This window comes from Triturus cristatus, chromosome 4_2 (assembly GCF_964204655.1).
Source record: "Triturus cristatus chromosome 4_2, aTriCri1.1, whole genome shotgun sequence".
Classification (NCBI taxonomy): Eukaryota; Metazoa; Chordata; class Amphibia; order Caudata; family Salamandridae; genus Triturus; species Triturus cristatus.
The window spans coordinates 871,431,748-871,454,308 of record NC_140586.1 but is presented as its reverse complement, the minus strand read 5'-3'; the positions used below and the strand labels follow the sequence as shown (position 1 = coordinate 871,454,308).

The 22,561-nt window shown below is 50.3% G+C and overlaps 1 protein-coding gene across 3 annotated transcripts in view; it reads left to right on the top strand.

Moving 5' to 3' along the window:
- The window catches only part of GPBP1L1 (GC-rich promoter binding protein 1 like 1), a 462,270-nt gene that overhangs the window by 397,061 nt on the left and 42,648 nt on the right, over window positions 1-22,561 (top strand). The window lies entirely within an intron of this gene.

Below are 22,561 nucleotides of genomic sequence, written 5' to 3'. Positions count from 1 at the left end.
CTCAGTATGACAACCGGGGCACAAAGACCGCCCTTATGTTTGAGGAACAGCACACAGAGGTGCTGGACACTGGCAAGTGATTCCGCAGTTCTGCCGTCCCTACATTCAACACCAGTCGGAGGCAGAAACCTTTTTAGACTACTGCCAACTCTTACAACCTCTAAGCAAATATTTCCATTGCATTCTCTCTAAAGCAGTGGCTTTTAAAAGATAGCTTGTAAATACAGCCACCTGTAGACTCCTATGTTTTTTCTTAATTGTTTTAATATTACAAAGAAAAGTCTACATTATAGCCCGCCGTAGCGGGCTATACCGGCTGTTAAAGGCCCGCTGCAGCGTTCGGCGAGGGACTTTAACAAGGCAGTGGGACTTTAAAAGCCGGTATAGCCCTGCTACGAAGGGCTATAAGGCTATTAGAACATTCTGCCACTAGAGGGCAGAATGTTCTAACAAAACAAAGCCTTCAGGGAGAGTGAGGGGATTGAAATCCCCATCAGGCTCCCTGAAGTCTTTGTTCACAACCAGAGCTGTGAACAAAGACACATTGGAATGTTGGTGCTCCGGGCTTATGCCAGCCATTATAAGCCCGGAGCGCTCCATTGTTTTCAATGGAGCTCCCAACATTCCAATGTTCTAATACCTTGTACAGTCCCAGATACTCTTCGAAATTATTGCAACTATGAGACACTCCTCTAAATATCTCTATGCCAGTGCTCTGTTTCTGATGAATATTCAGTCCAGTTGAAGCCAGTTGCAGGAATCATTTCCAACAGTCCTTTCCTGCAGAGAATCCAAGCGGATGCAGGCATAAGGGAAGAAAATCTCTGCAGGAAGTTTATCACTTAATCCTTAAACGCCAACTGTCTGCTTGCCCATTCAACTCTTTAGGATATGGCTGAGCTCATTACCCCATACATATTGGGGAGAAGAGTTGGCCTAATGGCTAGGGCGGTCGACCTCTAATCTGTGGAACTGGGTTTGAGTCTCGGTAATGACGCTGAACATCCTGCGATTCTGGGCAAATCACTTAATTTCCCAAGTGCCTAACAAAAATGAATGTGTCCGAATGTAATGCAACTGGTGCTATGTAAAGCGCTCTGATACCTGATTCGGGTCAAGTTCGCTCTATATGAAACTCTAACACCCCTTCACCTGGATACCACTGACTCTGGGGCAATAACGAAGGGCACTTCAATATCTATTCGTCGTCATGCCTGACTGAGATAATCAGGATTCTCCAGGAGCATACACGCAAATCTTATGGGCCTTCCATTCGATGGGGCCTGTCTGAAGATAAAGCAGACACAGCTCCAGAGAACTTCCAAATCAGAGCGACTTTTTGCTCAATTGGCCTTCAACAACCTCAGTACTAGAGGGATTACAGGAAACTTTATCACTATATAGGTTTCTCCAGGTATTTCTCCTTTCAGCAGCTACAACCTTACCAGCCACAAGGACACCCTCCCCAGAAATTACAAAGGTGTGTGCTGGAGAGATCCGCTGCCTTCTCTGCAAACCTCCTTCTCATCCAGGGGCTACTCATCAATAGTCATAATCTATGAATTATCCCCGCCCATGTGCGGGATCCCAATGCAGCCTAAAATGTTTACAACATGGCAAAAATGCTGAAATTACATAGGTTTGCATTGTAGTACCCCTAACCCATAAGGAAAAACGGAAGCACTAAACAATTGTCATACAATAATGCTTTATTGCCATAAAGCAAACTTGTAATTGCAGGCATTTGCCTGTAGGCTGCAGCAGAGTACTAAGAAACAAAGAAAACTGACACCTTGCCTTTAAGGCATAAGAGTAGGGGTACCGTGCCTTTAAGACCTGCAGGAGACCCCTTGCTCCCATGATGCACCACAGGTGGCAGTTAGGTCAGTTCTTTTTTCCGGCTCCTTCTATGAGGACCCTGGAGCTTGAGCTCTTCAGTTTTTTGACAAAGTTATTTATTTGATATTTTCTCAGAAAACTTGAGATTTTTTGACCCCTTAAGGCTTATTCTACTGTTTTTTTTGTTTTTGGTCTTATCACTAATTTTTTCCACACGGAATGCTTGCCTTATTCAGGAAATGCCCTTCCTGTGGCAATATGATGGCACTGGCAGATCCAGACTGTGTGTATTGTGTCGTCCATCCTCACACAATCCTGACCAGTGTCCCCACTGCCAGAAATTTTCCAGGCGGACTCTGCGTGACAGCGCATAAAACTTCATGCCCAGCTGGAGAAGGACAGAAGCCATCATGGAGGTTACCATGGAGTCTTCAAACCACCTTTAAGCAAACCACACCGAAAACGGCGACATACCACCTCTCCTGAGTCCACAAAGAAGGTAACCGGAGATTCGAAGTCGCTGTCGAAGAGACCCAGACACTCTCCAGCGTCGAGGAACGAATCACCATCTCGACGTAGAGATTCTCCGCCGCATGCAAGTAAGTCGGCGTTGAGGCACAGCACTTCGGGCTCGAAGGCTGTGGGTCCTGACAGACCTGAAAAGTCTCCATTGGCATCGAGGCTTCCGTCGACGTCGAGACACTCTCCGCCACCCTCGAGGGGGTCGGCGTCAAGAGTCACGACGGCGAACATCTCGCCGCAATTGGGCTTGTCGACGTCGAGAGCTTCATCGAACTCCCAACACTCGACGTCCAGAAGATCGACGTCGACTCTGCGCCATGGGAGGTCGACGTCGAGATCACCAGGTCGAAGGCGGAAGTCGATGTCTAGGTCGCCCCATCACTGTAGGCGATCGACGGCGAGAACACCAGGCCGACGGCGGAAGTAGACGTCTAGGTTTCCACAGCCCCTCGATCGACGCAGACTTCGACGTCGAGGCATTCGACGTCTAGGAACAGAAGTGCAGCGGCCACAGAGGAGATGTCATCTGGGGACCAGTCATCATCCCCAGGACTGCATATTGTGCAAATTTCACCGCAGAGATCTCCTAAAGCTGGAGAGAAGTACGGTCTCTCACCTCGCTGGCTGGAAGGTGTTGGGACAGGTGACTGCAGAAGTCCGGGCTCGCACTACCCTCGCACTTACTCGCCTTCTATTATTTCTCCTCAGAGAAGCAAGTCTCCCCTTAGAAGACCAAGATCGCCTTCCACGCACCGATCTCAGTTCAGAGGTCATCGCAGCTCTCATCACGACCGTCCCCATAAGAGAAGACTCACCAGATCGCCCACATGGTCTTCCTCCACGAGGTCCTCGGTCCGGGACTGTTCTCAGACCTTCTCCTCAACTCCTCCATCGCGGGTGTCTCCCATCGATGACATTGCGACCTTCTCAGATGTCCTGGGTAGGGGTGTGCATAAACTGAACATAACTTTGCATACTCCTGTGGTTCCCACATCGATCATCTTCGACGCCTTACACCATCGCACAGCTCCTAGACCACTGCTTCCTTTGGTGCCAGGACTAAAAGTATACGGCCACAGCCGCGGATCCCTTATTTCTCAGAGCTGATCCACCAGCGGACTCAGTCATTGTGGCGGCAGCCATGAGGTCTCACTCAGTGTCTGTGTCATCTTCTGTCCCCCAGAGAAGGACAGTAAGCAGATGGACTCCTATGGCAGGAAAGTGTGCAATACGTCGGCTTCTTCCATGAAGATTGCCAGTGCCTCAGCCCTTCTCGGGCAATATGACAGGTGTCTTTGGGACTCCCTCACAAGGGTTCGCCGAAAAGCTCCCCAAAAAAGACTGGCAGGACTTCAGCGAAATTCTACTGGAAGGTGGGCTAGTAGTCAATCAGTTATAAGTGTGGCAGCGGACGCTTCAGCTCATGGTTACTCCGAAGGCGTCTGTTCACGGCACTCAGCCTGGCTGTGCCTCACAGGCTTCAAGCCTGATGCACCGAAAAAGATTCTAAATCTTCCATTTAACGGCTCCTCCTTGTTCGGGGCTCACGCCGATGAGGAAATGAATAAAATGAAGACAGAGCTGGATACTGTCAAGGCTGTAGGTTTGGAGAAGCGCAAAGAATACCGGAAGCGCTTTCGTCAGGGCGAAAAGCGTTCCTTCCAGCAGAGGGTTCAAACCCCTCAATGGTCCTCCCAGAACCAGCAGATGCCCCAATTCCAGCAGAGGGGTCGTGGCAGAGGAAAAGGAAAGACCAAGCTGCAACAGTCCACCACTAAGCAGCCTTCCAAACAGTGAGGCATTGCTTCCTCCGCACGCGTTCGCCACTCCGGTAGTAGGGAGTATCGTTTTTCACCTGGAAGAGTGGGAAACCATAACAAGAGACAACTGGGTGCTGAATATTGTGCAGCATGGTTACTTGCTACGGTTCAAGTCTCCCCCCTCCGCAAGTGCCCCCGCAATTGAAGCACCTTCCTCAGCTTCAAAGTCTGCTTTTACAGTACAAAGTATCTATTCTCCTATCTAAAAGGGCCATAGAGGAGGTCCCACCTCTCCAAAGAAACCAGGAGGTATACTCCTGCTACTTCCTAGTCCAAAAGCGAGGAGTAGCCAAAGAGTACAGACCTATCCTCGACCTGCGCCTGCTGAACAATTCCGAATGCTAGCCCTACATCAAATCTTTAAGCACCTTCACCAGGGAGACTGGATGTGTGCCATCGGCCTGCAGGACGCCTACTTCCACATTCCTGTCTCCGTGAAACATCGCAAATTTCAGGTCTCTCGTCACCACTACCAGTATAGAGTGCTTCCGTTCGGCCTCAAATCCACCCCACTGACGTTCTCCAAGTGCATGGCGGTGGTGGCTGCCTTCCTCTGCAGGCAGAAGATCTTAGTCTATCCTTACCTAGACGGTTGGCTCCTGAAAAGCTCCACACCTGTGCTACTCCAGAGCCATCTCCCATACTGTATGTAAATATCAAAGGGGAGGGAATGAGAAGCAGTGATCCATCCGGCTTCCAATGGTTAATACAAATAATCAGGTTGTGAGAATGGATCACTGGTCCTGTCAAATCAGGGTCTTTAGTATTGGAGAACTATTTAGAGAACCCTCATGAGTACACAGGTCGGGGGCGGTGTATCTTGATTCTCCACCTCCGTGTACTGTCACAGCATCTTCATTGGGTTTCTTTCGTATGTATGCTGTCCTCCACCTGGAGGTAGACCAACTGATTTTTCAGTAGTGCCCAGAGTGTGGAGGGGGCTCGTTCTGCCGCCTTTTCTAAGTGATCAGGTAGTCACTTTTATGTTAGTTCATTCGTAGAGTTGTTGTCTCCTCTTAAATACCATTTTGTGGCTCCCTCAGGACATCAGGGATCAGGGAAGGAACCTGTTCCGGTTCTTCCTATCACGCAACTTGTGCTGTCTCTGATCGCGGTGTCCCGGTTAACCAGCCTTCAACTCTCCTCCTGTGTAGGAATGGTTATGGAATCTACAGGTATAAGTATCCATCAGAAGCAAGTTACTTACCTGCTGTAACGATCTATTCGTATCATGTGTTGGCTGCAGATACACATGGTATTCACACTCCTTCCATCTTGTGTTGGGCCCGGACAACTTGTTTTTTCTCAAAGTAGTATTTGTTGTTGATATGACATTGAGGATACTCTGAGTGAATGCACGTGCACTACGAGGGGGCAAGGGGGGTTGCTCCAATGGGTTCAGACTACAGCACCTGAGCTCCATGCAACTTGGGCGTCTTTACGAGTTCCCACCGCAGAACGGAATCAAGCAGTACAGTGAAACCTCGAAGCAATCATCTGATTTGTACCCCGGAGACCTTCTTTGGTAATTCAGAGGGGTCCGTCTCGACCGTACTCCTCCCTCCACGCAGCTGATAATGTTTGACTCTGAGTAATGAAGGTAAAAAAGACAGACTTTTTCTAAAGTCCCCACAGTGTAGGACAATGTACGCATACTCAGGTCAGCACATTGTCTATAACCTGTGCCTGTCGCCAGAATATTACAAACGGGATTGCACAGCCTGCAACCTGCTCAAGAACAAAAAAACTTTTCTCTTGACACAAAGACCTCTAGCTCACACCATGGAAATGGCAGGGGCGACAGAATTCTCCGCAGAAAAACACATCTGTGCAGGCGGCAATGAAGAGGTCACATCATGTGCAGTCCCCATTTTCATGTCATTGTCATGTCCAAGGCGCAAGGACAGGATGACCCCTACTCAATTGAAATCCTGGATGAACACACGATTGAGATCCATGCCCATGATTACTGAGCGTTTCGAGACCCACGCATACACCACGCAATTACCCCCTATGCCCACTCATCACCACCTTGGTGCACCACAGCCTTCTGGTTGAGACAGGACAGTGGCGTCGATCTTAATTGGGCTCATGGCGAAAGAGGGGACGCGCAGCCCTCAAAGCGGAAGCAGCATTCTGTGTCTACAAAGCCATTGATGCCTGCACAGCCTTGTGTCGAAACAAACTATAGTCACCTCCTACCACTTTGGTGCTGGCTGGCAAAGTTGGTCGAGTCGACTAGATATGGCGTAAACACCACATGCATCCTCAATGTCCACACCTAAAAATCCATCTGTAGCAAAGACAGACTGCTGTGGCTTTGTCTCCACAGGAGCATCAGGCAAAAACTTGCCACACGACAGCCACCCAGATACAGAGGGAAATGTTTTTGAGAACCTCGAAGGACTAATGAACAGAAAAACACTTTTTGGAGACTAAACCGTTATCAGAAAAACCAAGTCCTAAAATAACGAGGCAGGACATTGCTCAACGTGAGCCTCCCCTAAAGAAAGACTATAGAACACAAGGCAACCAGCCCTATGCTACTAGACATTTCACCACAATCAAGGTCACCAGTTTCCACGCTGTCAGTTGACAGACACGAAGCACTACTTTCATAATTGACTTTCAGAGACTACCTCCAGATAGTCCACATCCTTGAGTCACATATGATGCATTCCACCAGACCCTGACATTGAGGTGCCGACCCCAGTCAAGGCAGCCCCACTAGATGACACTACTTCCTCATAATGTTCTGCAGTGCCTAGCTCACTATCACAAAGTTGAGATGCACACCACAGAGGAGGAAGGTGACTTTTCAGTGGCAACGCTCTCCAAAGCTGATCTCTCAATATTTACTCCTAATAGTCAACGCTTAAAGGTCTACAAAAATATTTATTGACCTGGTTAAGTCAAAGGTACTAACACCATATATAGAGTGCAAATACAAACGTTGTTCTAATGATCCACTGTACATTAGGGGACACCCCATGGTGGATTCCCTAGTGGTTACAACAGCTAGGAAAAGAGCAGCGCCCCAAAGTACAGGTGACACTCCCCTTCCGGACAAGGAGGGTACGCATATAGATGCAGCAGGGAAACAAGTGGCAGTAGAAAATGCTAATCATTGGTGCATAGCCAATTCTGTGGGTCTACTCCTGAAGTATAACCGGGCTACTTGGGATTACATGGAGGCGCTGTTACAAAGTCTCCTCGATCAATAGAAAGGGAGGGCTAACAAATTTCCAAGAAAACTATTCAGTGCGCTCAGGTCAGTGCGGCTTCCACTGCACGAGGAATTAATTCCTCAATTATACTATGCAGATATGCTTGGCTATGCAAATTGGCTTTTAAACCGGATGTTCAGCAAAGTCCCTTTTCATATGAAAGACCTCTTTGACCCAGAGGTAAAAAAAAAACAATTAGAAAAAACATTTAAAAGACGCTTCCCTCTGACTCTTTCCCCTCCAACACCCCTTAACTCATCCCAAACCCCCTCCTACTGCTATGAACTCCAAAAATAAACACATTTCTAGACATTCCCCTCTTCTATTTCACCTTCCCTCTTCTATCCCTCCTTCCCTCTTCTATCCCTCCTTCCCTCTTCTATCCTTCCACTATTCCTTTTAAATCCAAATAAGACTACCATGTCCTCCAATCACATTCATTTCATATTTCCCTATATTAACTCCCCTCCAGCTCCTCTTAACTCATCCCAAACCACCTCCTATGGCTATAAACTCCCAAGAAAGAAAACTAATATTCTAGAACCTGCCATCTTTTATCCCTCCACTATTCCTTTTCAGTCCAAAAAACAGACCTGTCCACCACTCAAATTATTTTCATATTTCACTATACTAATTCCCCACTATTTATTTATGGGTTCCGAAGTAGCATGCTACTCGCCTAAGAAGCGCGTCGACACATCGTCCGGCGTAGTAAGCACTATATAAATGCAAGTTCGAGGCATATGAGCTGCAGATCACACACTTAGGATAAGATCGCCATCTGGTGTTGGGCTCGGATGCTTGCAGGTTGTTGTTGTCTTCGGAAGAAGTCTTTGGTCACGAGATAGGTGACTCCTCCCTTGGACTACAGTGCGCATGGGCATCCACTCCATCCTCAGATTGTTTTTTTCCGCCACTGGGTTCAGATGTAACTTTTCCACTCCGGTAAAAAACTTTTAAATCGAACTTTTCTAAGCGACACAAACTTCAAAAACTTCATCCATACACCTTCACTCGACATAGAGTTCATCGGACCGGTTCCGGACGTCGACGCAGGCGATTCCACCTATCCGCGCCGTGAGGCCTACGGCTCATGGAAAGGACGCCGTTTAAAAAATGCCCACAATGTGGAGCAAAGTTCCCGCACAGTGACCATCACAAGGTCTGCAACCTGTGCCTGTCACCGGAACACGACAAGTCCAGCTGTCCAGCCTGCGCCGCATTCCGCTCGAAGAAGACCATTCGAGATCGAAGAGCTCATCGCCATATCATGACACACAGACCAGCCCCGGAACCGGAGGACATCTTCGGTCCTGATGTCCCGGAGGAAGATTCCGAGGTGCTTCAAATTATCCAGTATTAGGGGTGTCTTTCACATGCCTGAATCATTCCCTGTTGTTGAGACGGGAGCCTCCGGTACATAAAGTAATGTCCTATAGACATACATAGAGAAAAATAGGCCTAAGGGCCTCTCCTTAGTGGCCTATCCTTGTCCTTATGTAAAAAGGACCAAACTCTCAGAGCCAGCCAATCAGCCATCACCTCCCTCTAGAACCTTCCTGACAGGAGCCTCAGTCCCTCAGATTTTCTACCGCACGTTGTGCTAGGGAGTCTCCAGCCTGAGTTCTCCTCAGGATTTCTTTCAAACCAACTTGTTCACTTTTTTAAAGTGACTTATTTCTTCAAGGACTTGAACAGAGATTGCTTCAAGCCACTTATCACTGCAGTGAGTGATTTATTTCTTCTAAATTCTGGCATGTCTGAATCCCAGAAGAAAGCCCTTTTCAGGGCCTGCTCTTCATGTGGGAAGAAAAGGCTACATGTGGACGACAAGCATGACCTCTGCCTATATTGCCTTTATCCTGACCACGTGCCTAAGGACTGTAAAATATGTAGGTCTTTCCCTCACAAGACCTTGAAGGACAGAGAAGGTCGTCTGCTCATCTGGCTGGACAGGCTTAAGGACAGGGAGAGTGTGGTATCCTCAGAGGGAAGCTTTTCAAGGACCTCTGAAGTCTCCCTGAAGAGGCCAAGAGTGACGTCTCCTGGCCCCTCAGACACTCCTCCTATGAAGGCACACAAGAAGTCTTCAGAGGCAAGATCTTCAAATCTTCAGTGTCTGACAAGGATTCTCAGACCTTTAAGAAGCCTACCCAGTCGGCCAGCAAATTTGCGACAACCTCCTCAGCGCAAAAAAGAGTTGGGGCGCCAGGTTATGTCTCCACAGCGACGACAACTGTGTCAACGACGACAGCGTCGTCAGTCTTCTCGTCGACGACGACCACTACTTCATCGTCGTCAGCAGGTACACCTATTTCATCTGTAATACTGCTAAAGCCGTCGTCTACGTCCAAGACCTCGTCGACGACGAAGATTGTCCCGTCGACGATGACATCGTCGATGAGGAGCTCCCCGTCGACGGGAGGGTCGACGACGCAGACGTTGTCGACGACGGGGCGTCGACGACGAGGGCGAAGGCGGCGAAGGCGTCGACGGCGAGGGCGTCGACAACCATAGGTATTACTGAGCCATGGAAGAAATCCAACCTCATAGAAACGTCGTCTATGACCCTACCACCGTCGACAACACCACGGACGACTGCAGGGGATCCTGCACAGGGTTCTGGGTCTGGCAAACTGACCAGGAAGCAGATTACTCCAGAAACAACGTCTCCAAGTAAGGTGCAAACTCATTTGCCCATGGAGATTCTTCAGAGTGAGGAGTCTGAAGAGGAACTCTTGGATCAGGCTACTTCCCCTTCAGAGCTGCACGTCAAATGTCAGAGCACGGACGAAGAACAGGAGGAGATGAGCTGCCAGGAACCCCCTTTCCGGGATCAGGTTCGCACTGAGGTCACCCCGATGGTATGCCTTCCCCTGTCAATTGTCAATGACCTCAAATACCTTATCCGGGACTACAAGCAACGTTTCCCGGAATCACCGGCACTTGAGACAGGGGGCCCGACGCCTACTACAAATCCACCAGCGACAGCCCCAAAACAGTCACGGCCAACTACTCAGGTCCGCCAGGAGAAAGTGCCACCTCAGGTGATAGAATCATCAGATGAGGAGGCTGAAGAAATGGAAGAGGGGGAAGTCCAGGAAGACAAGACGGATCACGATGAGGAGGAAGAGTATGTGGCATCCTCCCCAGCTTCACCGCAACCGCGCCAAGCAGATTCACCGCCAGTGGATATTGGCGGTTTCCATAGGATAGTGGAAAGAGCAGCGACGCGGTTTCATATGGTGATGGAATCGACAGACTGAGTGCTTCTTACATGACTTCAAGAAGCAAACAAAGAAGACAACGAAGTCGATCCCAATTATTGACTTTCTCTGGGACCAGGGAAAGAAACTGATGCTGACGCCGGCCTTTGTACCTGCGGTTGTTCCACGCCTGGATAAAAAGTACAAGGCTCCAACCACGGTGCCAGCTTGCCTTAATGGGCACCCGAAACCGGATTCGGTCGTAACCCAGGCGGCCCAGAAGAATTCTCGCAACCCTTCCTCTCCTCTGTCAGCCCCACCAGACAAGGAAGGCAGGAAGTTGGACACGATCGGTAAAAGGTTTTCTACGACATCGGCAATGACCATCAAGGTGGCCAACTCCATAGCCCTGTTAGGGCGTTATAACCACCAGCTTTGGGAAGATATAGCCCCATATATAGCGGAGCTGCCAAGCGCAGTTCAGGAGGAGGTCAAGGCACTACTTACTGAGGGCCAAACCTCGGCAGCCGAGATCATTGATTGTGCCATAGATGTGGCCATGACAGGCTTTCGACAACTGGCTGGGGCTGCAGTCCTGCGCCGTCAGGGATGGCTTAAGGCAACTTCATTCAGGCAGGAAGTGCAGACGAAAGTGCTGGACATGCCCTTCGACGGCCAACACCTTTTTGGGGATAAGATTGACGAGGCGCTCCAAGCAATCAAGAAAGACACTGATACTGCTAGAGCGCTTGGTACTTTACAGGCAAGGAATCAGTCCTTTCGAGGCAACAAATCCAGAGGCCAGTCCTCCTACAGGGGATCCTATCAGAATAGGTCCTCGTATTCCTACCAGAATAAATCCCAGTACCAACAGAAGCAACAACAAGGTCGTCAGACTTCTTATGGAAGATCAAACTTCAGGGGTAAAAACCAGAAGAGGGGCACCGGCGGACGCCAGTGACCAGTTACTCCAGCCAGTCCAGCGACTATTTCCCTCATCAAAGATTGGAGGAAAATTGACCCATTTCCTAGAGAATTGGCATCTCATCACCACAGATCGCTGGGTACTTCAATTAATAAGATTCGGCCATTCCCTGGAATTCACCACCATCCCACCTGCAACCCCTCCCCGCAGGTTTCCACACAAACCTCTGCGACTGCTACTCCGAGAAATATCTGCGATGTTGAAGAAAGGAGCGATCGAGCGAGTTCAATCGTCTCAAATGGAGAAAGGATTCTATTCCCGCTTCTTTCTTATACGCAAGAAGGAGAAAAAGTGGAGGCCCATTTTAGACCTCAGGGCACTCAACTCTTTCCTGAACAGTCAGTCGTTCAGGATGGTGACGATCCAAGAAATACTAGGCATTCTAGAAAAAGGAGATTTCATGACATCTTTGGATCTTCAGGATGCCTACTATCACATCCCGATACTCAGGGGGCACAAAGTTTTTACGATTCGAGGTGGCAGGACAGCACTACCAATTCAGGGTCCTACCGTTTGGCCTCAAATCCGCTCCGCGGATTTTCACCAAGTGCCTTTCACCTGTGGCAGCTTTCCTGCGTCAAATGGGTCACCAAGTCTTCCCCTACCTCGACGACTGGCTGGTAAAGGCACCTTCAGCTGCAGGCGCGACCGAATCCTCCAACGCCTGCACCAATCTTTTTCAACATCTAGGATTGACTCTCAATCACGAGAAATCCTACATGTCCCCAACAGAAGCATCACTTTCCTCGGGGCGACCTTGAATACGGAATGCGCAAGGGCATTTCCTTCAGAGGAAAGGAAAAACAAGATAATATCTCTGGCCACGGCTGTGGCATCAAGGAAGTCCCTAAGAGTTCGAACCTACAAATCACTCCTAGGAATGATGTCTTCTTGTATACTCCTCATGCCTCACTGCAGACTCCGGATGCGTCCATTGCAAGAAGCCCTCACGAACCAATGGACTCAGAGTACAGGTTCGTTCGAAGACATTGTGAGGATAACACCGCAAATATCCAAGAGCCTGGAATGGTGGAGAAATCGCAGGAATTTGTCTATAGGACTGCCATTCCTGCTTCCAGCAGCACCGCTGGTGATCACCACCGATGCATCCCTGGAAGGCTGGGGAGCCGTCCTACAGGACCTCCAAGTAAGCGGCAAATGGACAGATCAGGAGAAGCATCTCCATATCAATCTTCTGGAATTGAGGGCTGTGTATCTGGCGCTGCAAGCCTTCTTACCACGCATCCAGAACTCCCAGGTGCTCGTCAGAACAGACAACACCACGACGATGCACTATCTCAACAAACAGGGAGGAACGCGTTTGCCCACTCTATCACGCGAATCGCAAAAGATCTGGAACTGGCTTGTACTCCATGGGATCACACTCAGGGCGGACTATGTCCCGGGCAAGGACAACACCATTGCGGACGTCCTAAGCAGGCAGAAATCCCTCTCCCATGAATGGGAGCTCGACGAGAATACGCTGGCTCACATATTCTCAGAATGGGGAGTCTCAGGAATCGACCTGTTTGCCACCAAGGAGAACGCCAAATGCCCAAACTACGCAAGCTGGCGTCTCCAACCAAGGTCACTCGGAAATGCCTTTTCCATAGGTTGGTTCAGCGTATTTGCGTACGCTTTTCCGCCGTTTCCGATGATTTCCAGGGTCCTCAGGAAGATGAAGGCGGAGCCCTGTACCCTGATCCTAATTGCACCGTTCTGGCCGAGGCAGCACTGGTTCTCGGACCTTCATCGCCTCTCCATCAGGACACCGATTCGTCTGAGGCAGCACCCGAACCTGCTGACAATGTCCAACGGGCAAGTGCAATACCCGAACCTGCAATCGCTCTGGTTATCGGCCTGGCTCCTGAGCACAGAGAGTTCTGTCATTTAAACATCCCGCAGGAATGCAGGGACGTGCTGGCAAAAGCGAGAGCGGACAGTACCAACAAAACCTACTCTAAAATGGAAACGATTCTGCGCATGGTGTCTAGAGAAAGGCCTGAGACCACTCCATATCACACCCAAACAGATATTGCCATATCTACTACACTTGGCACAGTCAGGATTGGCGCACGCATCCATAAAGGTGCATCTGGCGGCCATTTCATGTTTCACCAGGACTTACAAAGGACCGTCTCTCTGGTCCAGTAGGCTTATCAAGCAGTTCCTAAAGAGACTCTATAGGTCCTTCCCAAGACCTAGACGGGTCCCACCGACGTGGCACCTCAATTTGGTCCTTAACCAACTCATGAAGCACCCTTTTGAGCCCATTCATCGAGCTTCCATCAAGTACATCTCATGGAAAACGGCTCTGCTGCTCGCTCTAACATCTGCCAGGAGAGTCAGCGAGCTACAGGCTCTCTCCATTCAGGAACCCTTCATGCAGTTCAAACAGGACAGGGTGGTGCTGAGGACAAATCCCAAGTTCATACCGAAAGTGCCTTCAGACTTTCACCTCAATGAACCGGTGGTTCTACGTTCCTTCTTTGCAAACCCTACCACCGCAGCAGAAAGGACGCTCCACTCTTTGGACCTCAAAAGGTGTCTAAAGTTTTACATAGACAAAACAAAGAGCTTCAGGAAGTCATCACAGCTATTTGTGGCCTACATTAGGCCAAGGAGGGGTATGCCTCTAACGAAACAGAGCATCTCACGGTGGATCTCCTCAGCAATAGCATTCTGCCATGACGGGGCCGGACGGCCTTTGGGAGCCAGGGTGGAAGCGCATTCCACCAGAGCGATGTCCACATCAGCAGCGCTGTTCGCTGGAGTGCCGATTTTGGACATATGTAGAGCGGCGACGTGGAAGTCACCGCACACCTTCTCCAGACACTACTGCCTGGATGCTGAACTTATGAAGGATGCGGCAGTGGGCCAGGCGGTGCTTCGCCATCTATTCCAGTGAGGTGAGCCTTCCAACATCCCGCCATCCTGGTATGCACATCTCTTGCTGATATAATGTATTGATGTATGCCAATGTTTCAAACTTGCATGGTAATATGTGTATTATCTAAAATGACTATATGGCATGATTACATCAGAAATGTGCATGATGTATTGCTGACTACTCTGATTCAGGCATGTGAATCTATGAAAGACACCCCTAATACTGGATAAGAAACGCGTTACTTACCTGTAACAGCAGTTATCCCGTATTGGTGTCTTTCATAGATTCACATGCAACCCTCCCGCCTCCCCTGGAAGGACTCACGTCTCTCTCTAACTTTATTACGCCTACCTAGCTTAGTGCGTACGAAAATCTGAGGGACTGAGGCTCCTGTCAGGAAGGTTCTAGAGGGAGGTGATGGCTGATTGGCTGGCTCTGAGAGTTTGGTCCTTTTTACATAAGGACAAGGATAGGCCACTAAGGAGAGGCCCTTAGGCCTATTTTTCTCTATGTATGTCTATAGGACATTACTTTTTTATGTACCGGAGGCTCCCGTCTCGACGACAGGGAATGATTCATGCATGTGAATCTATGAAAGACACCAATACTGGATAACTGCTGGTTCGAGGCATGTGGGCTGCTGAATTCATATCTGTGCATAGATCGCCGCCTAGTGTTGGGTCCGGATGTTTGCACGTTGTTGTCCTGGAAGAGTCTTCGAAGTATCCTTGGATAGGTGATTCCTCCCCTGGACTACAGTGCGCATGGGCATCCTCTCCATCCTCAGATTGTTTTTTTCCGCCATTGGGTTCGGATGTGCTATCTTAGCTCAAGTTAGGAAAATATTTGGTCGAGGCCAAAAGGCCTTTAGTTCGCGTCGGTACTGTTTATCGATCGGGTTTCGATAGCATTTTGTTAGTTTACTAACTTTCAGCACCGATTTCTTTCGCATTTACCTGTCCATCGACTACTTCGACGATGGAATCCAGGACGCCATTCAAAAGGTGTCCGGTATGCAATGCGAAGTACCCACACATCGACGTCCATCCGGTGTGCAACAAATGCCTTTCGCCGGACCACGACGAATCGACATGCATGGCCTGTGCCCGGTTCCGTTCCAAGAAGACTCTAAGGAACCGAAGAGCGGCGAGACTCGAGGCGCGGCACCGGCCCCAACAGACATCTTCGACGAGACCGACGTCGAAGAATTAGAAGTCATACCCTCCAGTCCCGTTTCCGAACACGACCCCGGATCGGACGAGGGCGACGAGTCACTCTTCCACAGAGGTGAAGACGACACCGAGGTAGGAGACGACTAGGAGGCCTTAGGGGCCGAAGAGAGTAGCTCCAATGATGAACAAGGCCTACCTGTTCAAACCGAAGAAACACCAGCGCCACAGCCTTTGGCTCCGGTCGAGGGATCGCCTTCGGCCTTACCCGAGACCCATCCCGTAGTTCTTCGGCCCCGCCCTCGGGCCCGGCCTCGGACGTTCAGCAGCAGCCATTGCTGCATAAGCCAGCTGGTTTCCCTACCACAAAACCGAAACCGAAAGCTGCTCCGGTTCATACGAAACCGAAACTGAAAGTAGCGCTAGTGGGATCGAGGCCTTCCACGCCTTCGACGCCAGCGCAACGCGTCGGCACCGACCGCACCAAGAGGGACTTCGGTGCCGAACTGGAATCGGGCGACATCGGAGTCGACAAGCGGAAAAAGGCCATCGGCACCGAGAAACCTACTCGGCTACCGACGCCAACAACACCGAGGGCAATACCGCCCGCTTCGCCTCGCGTCGCTCCCTCGACGACGCCGATGCCTCACCTATCGAGGACGTCGACGGTGATCTCCACACCTCGACTCGAGGACCCGCCGGCACCGAAAAAATCCACGCCCGGCTCTACGAACCTGCCCGGTGCCAAAGCCTCAAAGACGCCCCAAGTGCGGCCTGCTGCGACGCAAAGCAACAAAACCAAGGCGGCCCTCAAAGACCCGTCGGGTTCCGGCCCGATCGGAGCTCCAGCAACCTCTACGGGGCCAGCCAACATTACCTTCGGCTTGCCTCCGTCAACAATCCCGAAGATGTTCCAACTCAGGACACGGGTTACCCAGACTCCGGTTCCACCGGACGAGACGTCTCCGTCACGGGTCATCGACGCCGACACTGGCAGGATGATTCTCCACGACCGAAGAATAACTTCGGAACCGCCATTGGACCCTTTCAGGATCCCACTAAAAAGGAAGCTGCCGGTGGAATCAGAACCTCTCCTTTATGAACCGTTCCATTCCTCCTACCAGGATCCACACCGGTTCTCCCCCACGCGCTCCGACACGGATGCATTGGAGGACTACATGGATGACCAAGCACCCTACCATGTAGACACAGACCCTGATGACCAGCAGGACCCTGATCAAACTTGGGGCGACCCTGCAGACCCCAGTGCACCTCTCGATACACAGGACCCACAACTCTATGGGGCAAAAACATCTCCCACGGAGGATACTGCGGCGTTCAACGCTCTTATTGAACGTGCTGCAAATAACCATGGGGTACAGCTTCACTCAGATACCATCGAGGATGACTTTCTAATGGACACTTTTGCATCCTCAGAAAGACATGTAAAAACTCTGCCAATGCTGAAGGGGGTCCTCAAACCAGCTAAGGACATTTTCAAGAAACCCACCAGGGCACGAGTGATAAACCCCAGGATTGATAAAAAATACAGATCAGCACCTGGGGATCCTACTTACATCAAAGGACAATTACCACTCGACTCCATCGTCGTAGCGAATGCTCGCAAGAGGGCACACTCGTAAACTACAGGTGACGCTCCTCCCCCGGACAAAGAGTCCAAGGTGCTAGAGACCTCCGGCAAGCGAGTTGCCGCCCAGGCTGCCAACATATGGCGCATAGCCAACACTCAAGCGCTCCTCGCTCGCTACGATAGAGCGCACTATGATACATTGGAGCAACTACTCCAACATCTCCCTGACCAGTTCAAAGAAGGTGCAGAAATTCTTATCAGAGAGGGGCAGCTACTCACAAATGCTTCCATCAAATGTGCACTAGATGCTGCAGACACGGCTGCCAGGGCCATAAACACAAGCGTCATGCTGCGACGACATGCCTGGCTACGAATCTCAGGATTCAAGCCTGAGGTACAAAATAACATACTGAACCAGCCCGTCAACCCCGACTATTTATTCGGCCCAGAGGTTGACACCACCCTCAAAGATAAAAAAGGACACGGACACTGCAAAGTCCATGGGCGCCCTCCAAACTCAGTCCTTTCGGAGCGGCTCCTTTCGTCGCCCCGGAAACAAGGGGGCAGGTAGAGGACAGGGGTCACAACAAACGTATAACAAAGGCAATACACAGACCACCTACGATAAAAACACCCGAGGTGGATATCGTGGCTCCAGTACAAAGTGCAGAGGACGTGGCTACGGCAACACCAGGTCCTCCCCAAGAACAAGCAGTGACGCCCTCCCCCTTCCTCCCGACCACATAACACCTGTCGGGGGAAGACTACAAAGGTTCCTGTCCACGTGGAACTCCATCACCACGGACAGGTGGGTCAAAGATATTATAAAATACGGTTATTGTCTGGAGTTAACCTCCATTCCACCCACAATACCACCAAGAAACCGTCCTATGTCCTTAGAGCACTTAACGCTCTTACAGCAAGAGGTGCAAAGTATGCTTCTAAAAGGCGCTATAGAGGTCGTCCCCATCCACGAGCAGGGTACAGGGGTGTACTCCCTCTACTTTTTAATTCCAAAGAAGGACGGGTCGCTCAGGCCTATATTAGACCTGAGACCCCTGAACCAGTACATTCTTTCGGAGCACTTTCACATGCTCACCCTACAGCAAGTCCTTCCGCTTCTCAAGCAGGGAGACTTCCTAGCCTCACTGGACCTCAAGGATGCGTACTTTCACATACCCATCCACCCCTCACACAAAAAATACCTCAGGTTCACTGTTCAGGGGCAGCACTATCAGTTCAAAGTCCTTCCCTTCGGCGTGACAACAGCGCCCAGGGTTTTCACGAAGTGCCTAGCTAAGGTGGCAGCACATTTAAGGAGGCAGCATATACACGTCTACCCCTATCTCGACGACTGGCTCGTTCAAGCGAAGTCAGCCCAGCAATGTGCAAGCCACATGTCCCGCACCATTCACCTTCTTCACAGTCTGGGATTCTCACTAAATTACCCAAAGTCCCATCTCCAGCCCGCACACGTACAACAGTACCTAGGTGCGACTATAGACACTCTGGCGGCCACAGCTCAGCCAAATTTAGTGAGGATCAACAGCATACAACTGCTGATCTCCAAGTTCAAACCCAATCACTCGCTTCCAGCGCGAGTGTTTATGCAGTTGATAGGCATGATGGCCTCCTGCATCTTCATAGTCCCGCACGCGAGGTTACATATGCGCCCACTTCAGGAGTGCCTAGCACGTCAGTGGAATCAGGCTCAAGGACAGTTGAAAGACCTAGTGTTGGTGAGCGGTCGGGCATACGACTCTGCATTGGTGGAATCCACAAAACCTTTGCAAGGGCCGACCGTTCCAAGAGCCTGTTCCGCAAATAGTACTGACAGCGGACGCGTCTCTCCAGGGATGGGGAGCTCATGTACTCCACTACACAGTGCAGGGACTATGGACGACACAACAGAAGAAGATGCACATCAACCTTCTGGAACTGATGGCAATCTTCCTGGCCATGAAGGCATTCAAAGTACATCTGTGCAACAAAGTCGTGTTGATCCGGACGGACAACATGACTGCCATGTACTACATACAGAAGCAGGGAGGAACACACTCTCCACAGTTCTCATCTGGCTCAGAGCATGTGGAAGTGGGCCATTCAGAGGAACATGTTCCTCATGGCGGAACACCTCCCTGGCAAGGACAACCAGATGGCGGATCTGCTCAGCAGACACAGCCACCAGATGCACGAGTGGGAGTTACACCCATCAGTACTCCAACCGTACTTCCAGCAGTGGGGTCATCCAGAGATAGACCTATTCGCGACAAGCGAAAACGCAAAATGCCAAAGCTTCGCCGCCAGATTCCCACAGTCGCAGGGCAATGCGATATGGATGAACTGGTCCGGCAGATTTGCGTACGCTTTTCCCCCAGCGCCGCTGATACTGATGGTGGCTCGCAAACTACGACAACACTCCCTGACACTCGTCCTAGTTGCTCCCACGTGGGCACGCCAGCCGTGGTACACCACCTTCCTCGAACTTTCCGTGGTGCCGCATCAAAGGCTGCGGATCAAACCCGCGCATTTGACGCAGAACCATGGAGAGGTTCAGCACCCAGATCCGCAACAGCTGAACCTGGCGATCTGGCTCCTGAAGTCCTAGAGTTTGGTAATCTCAACCTGCCACCTGACTGTATGGACATCATCAAGGAGGCCAGGAGACCCACTACCAGGGCTTGGTATGCAGCCAAATGGAAAAGGTTCGTCATTTATTGCGGTAATAATGACATCAACCCGCTGGACGCATCCATCCACAACATCATCTGTTACCTCTTACACCTATACCGATGCAATCTGGCGTACACCTCTATACGTGTCCATTTGACCGCAATATCAGCCTACCTGCAAGCCAGGCAGCACCTCTCTCTATTCAGAGTGCCTGCCATCAAAGCATTTTTGGAAGGGCTCAAACGAGTCATTCCACCTAGTCACCCACCGGCTCCAATGTGGAACCTCAACTTGGTCCTCACACGCCTGATGGGTCCACCCTTTGAACCTCTACACTCATGCGAGATTCAATTCCTTACCTGGAAAGTGGCCTTCCTAGTAGCGATCACTTCCCTAAGAAGAGTTAGTGAACTCCAGGCACTAACCGTTCAAGAGCCATTTATTCAGGTTCACGCCAACAGGGTCGTACTACGTACCAACCCCAAATTCATGCCCAAGGTAATATCGCAGTTCCACATGAATCAGACTATTGAACTGCCCGTTTTCTTCCAAAACCCACAAACTGTTGCAGAAAGGGCACTACATACACTAGATGTACGGAGGGCCCTCATGTACTACATCGACAGGACTAAACCATTCAGGAAGACAAAACAACTGTTCGTTGCCTTTGCCCCACACCACAAAGGTAACGCCATCTCCAAAGCAGGGATAGCCAGATGGATAGTTAAGTGTATTCAAATCTGTTATCAAAAGGCAAAACGCACATTAACTATTCCACCACGAGCCCACTCAACACGTAAGTTGGGGGCTTCCATGGCCTTCCTAGGAAATATTCCCCTGCATGATATATGCAGAGCAGCCACATGGTCCACTACACACACATTTACAAAACACTATTGTGTAGATGTGCAGTCAAAACAGCAGGCAGCTGTAGGACAGGCTGTTCTCAAGACGCTTTTTCAGACCGCTGCAGCTGGCACGGGTAGCCGCCGCTAATAGAGGGCACTGCTATGTATTCTATGCACAGATATGAATTCAGCAGCCCACATGCCTCGAACTGAATATGCTACTTACCAGTATGCATCTGTTCTTGGCATGTAGGGCTGCTGACATTCATATCGCCCTCCCTCCTCCCCGGCGCCTGTCGCAGCTGCAGCTCTCAGAATTACTGCAAGCATGGTCATCACTTTCTGTATCTACTCCATCACTGCCACAATGGCGAAAAACAATCTGAGGATGGAGAGGATGCCCATGCGCACTGTAGTCCAGGGGAGGAGTCACCTATCCAAGGATACTTCGAAGACTCTTCCAGGACAACAACGTGCAAACATCCGGACCCAACACTAGGCGGCGATCTATGCACAGATATGAATGTCAGCAGCCCTACATGCCAAGAACAGATGCATACTGGTAAGTAGCATATTCATTACAAGTAACGCGTTTCTTATATCAGAAGCAGACGACCCCATTACTCCGGGGCAACGCGCGAGTACGGATATCCTTACCCCAACCCCTCCAAAAAAGGCATTAGTCAAGACTTCGCCAGCTGGCCCCAGTCGCGACCGAAAACAACCTTCAGAAGCCCCGCCTTCGAGCTCGGCTCCGAAGAAATACAAGCCTTCCGGTGGCTCGGCTCCGAGCAAACCACATATTATTGTCCCACCAGCACCTTCGGCACCGAAAGCGCAAAACCTCTCGGCACCGAGACCGGCTCCGGGAACTCCGGCACCGAAACCTTCCAGGCCCGTAGATAAACCGGCACCGAAGGCTCCCAAACCCAAAGACTCCACTTCGGCACCGAAACCTTCATCGGCACCGAAAACATCATCGGTGCCAAAACAACCGGTTAAGGACTATCTCACACCTCCTAAGGCCAAAGACTCTACTGATCACCCTAAACCTAGATCGGAACCGAAAAAATTGGCGCCAAAGCCTCTTCCGGAAGAACAAGTACTTTTCCGCCCAGATCCAACACAAAAAAGGATCTATATTAATCCAAAAACGGGACATGTCACTGCTGTGCCATATAAGAAAAAGAAGCTGGACACAACACCTTCTCCAGCTCCTGTAAAGAAGAAGGATTCGGCTACCTCACCCATTCCTCCTTCCTCTCCTGTCTCACCTATTAACCCCCCCTCCCCACCTCCACTACCATCTCCTCCTACACCACCTCCACAGGATGATCATGACGACCTAGCGGGAGGGGTGGATCCGGATGATCTTAATGATCCTTTCACAAATCCGGATGCTGTACCACTAGACGACTGGGCTTACCCCTTGCCGGATATACCTGACCCTACTACATATCCTTCAAAACCCTCACCCCCAGATGACCACCTAGGGTTCGGACAACTAGTGCATAGGGCAGCACTTTACCATGGCGTCACCATGCACTCTGATGCACCCGAGGAAGACTTCCTCCTAGACACCTTTGAGCAGTCCCAAAAATCAGTTCAGATTTTACCCATGATTAAAGGGGTCATCAAACACTCCACTGAAGTTTTTAAAGACCCCGTACGGGCCAGGGTACTTAACCCTCGAATTGAAAAAAAATATAGACTTGCCCCAGAAGATCCTCCTTACATTAAAGGACCGCTCCCTCTAGATTCTTTAGTTGTTTCCAATGCAAGGAAACGGGC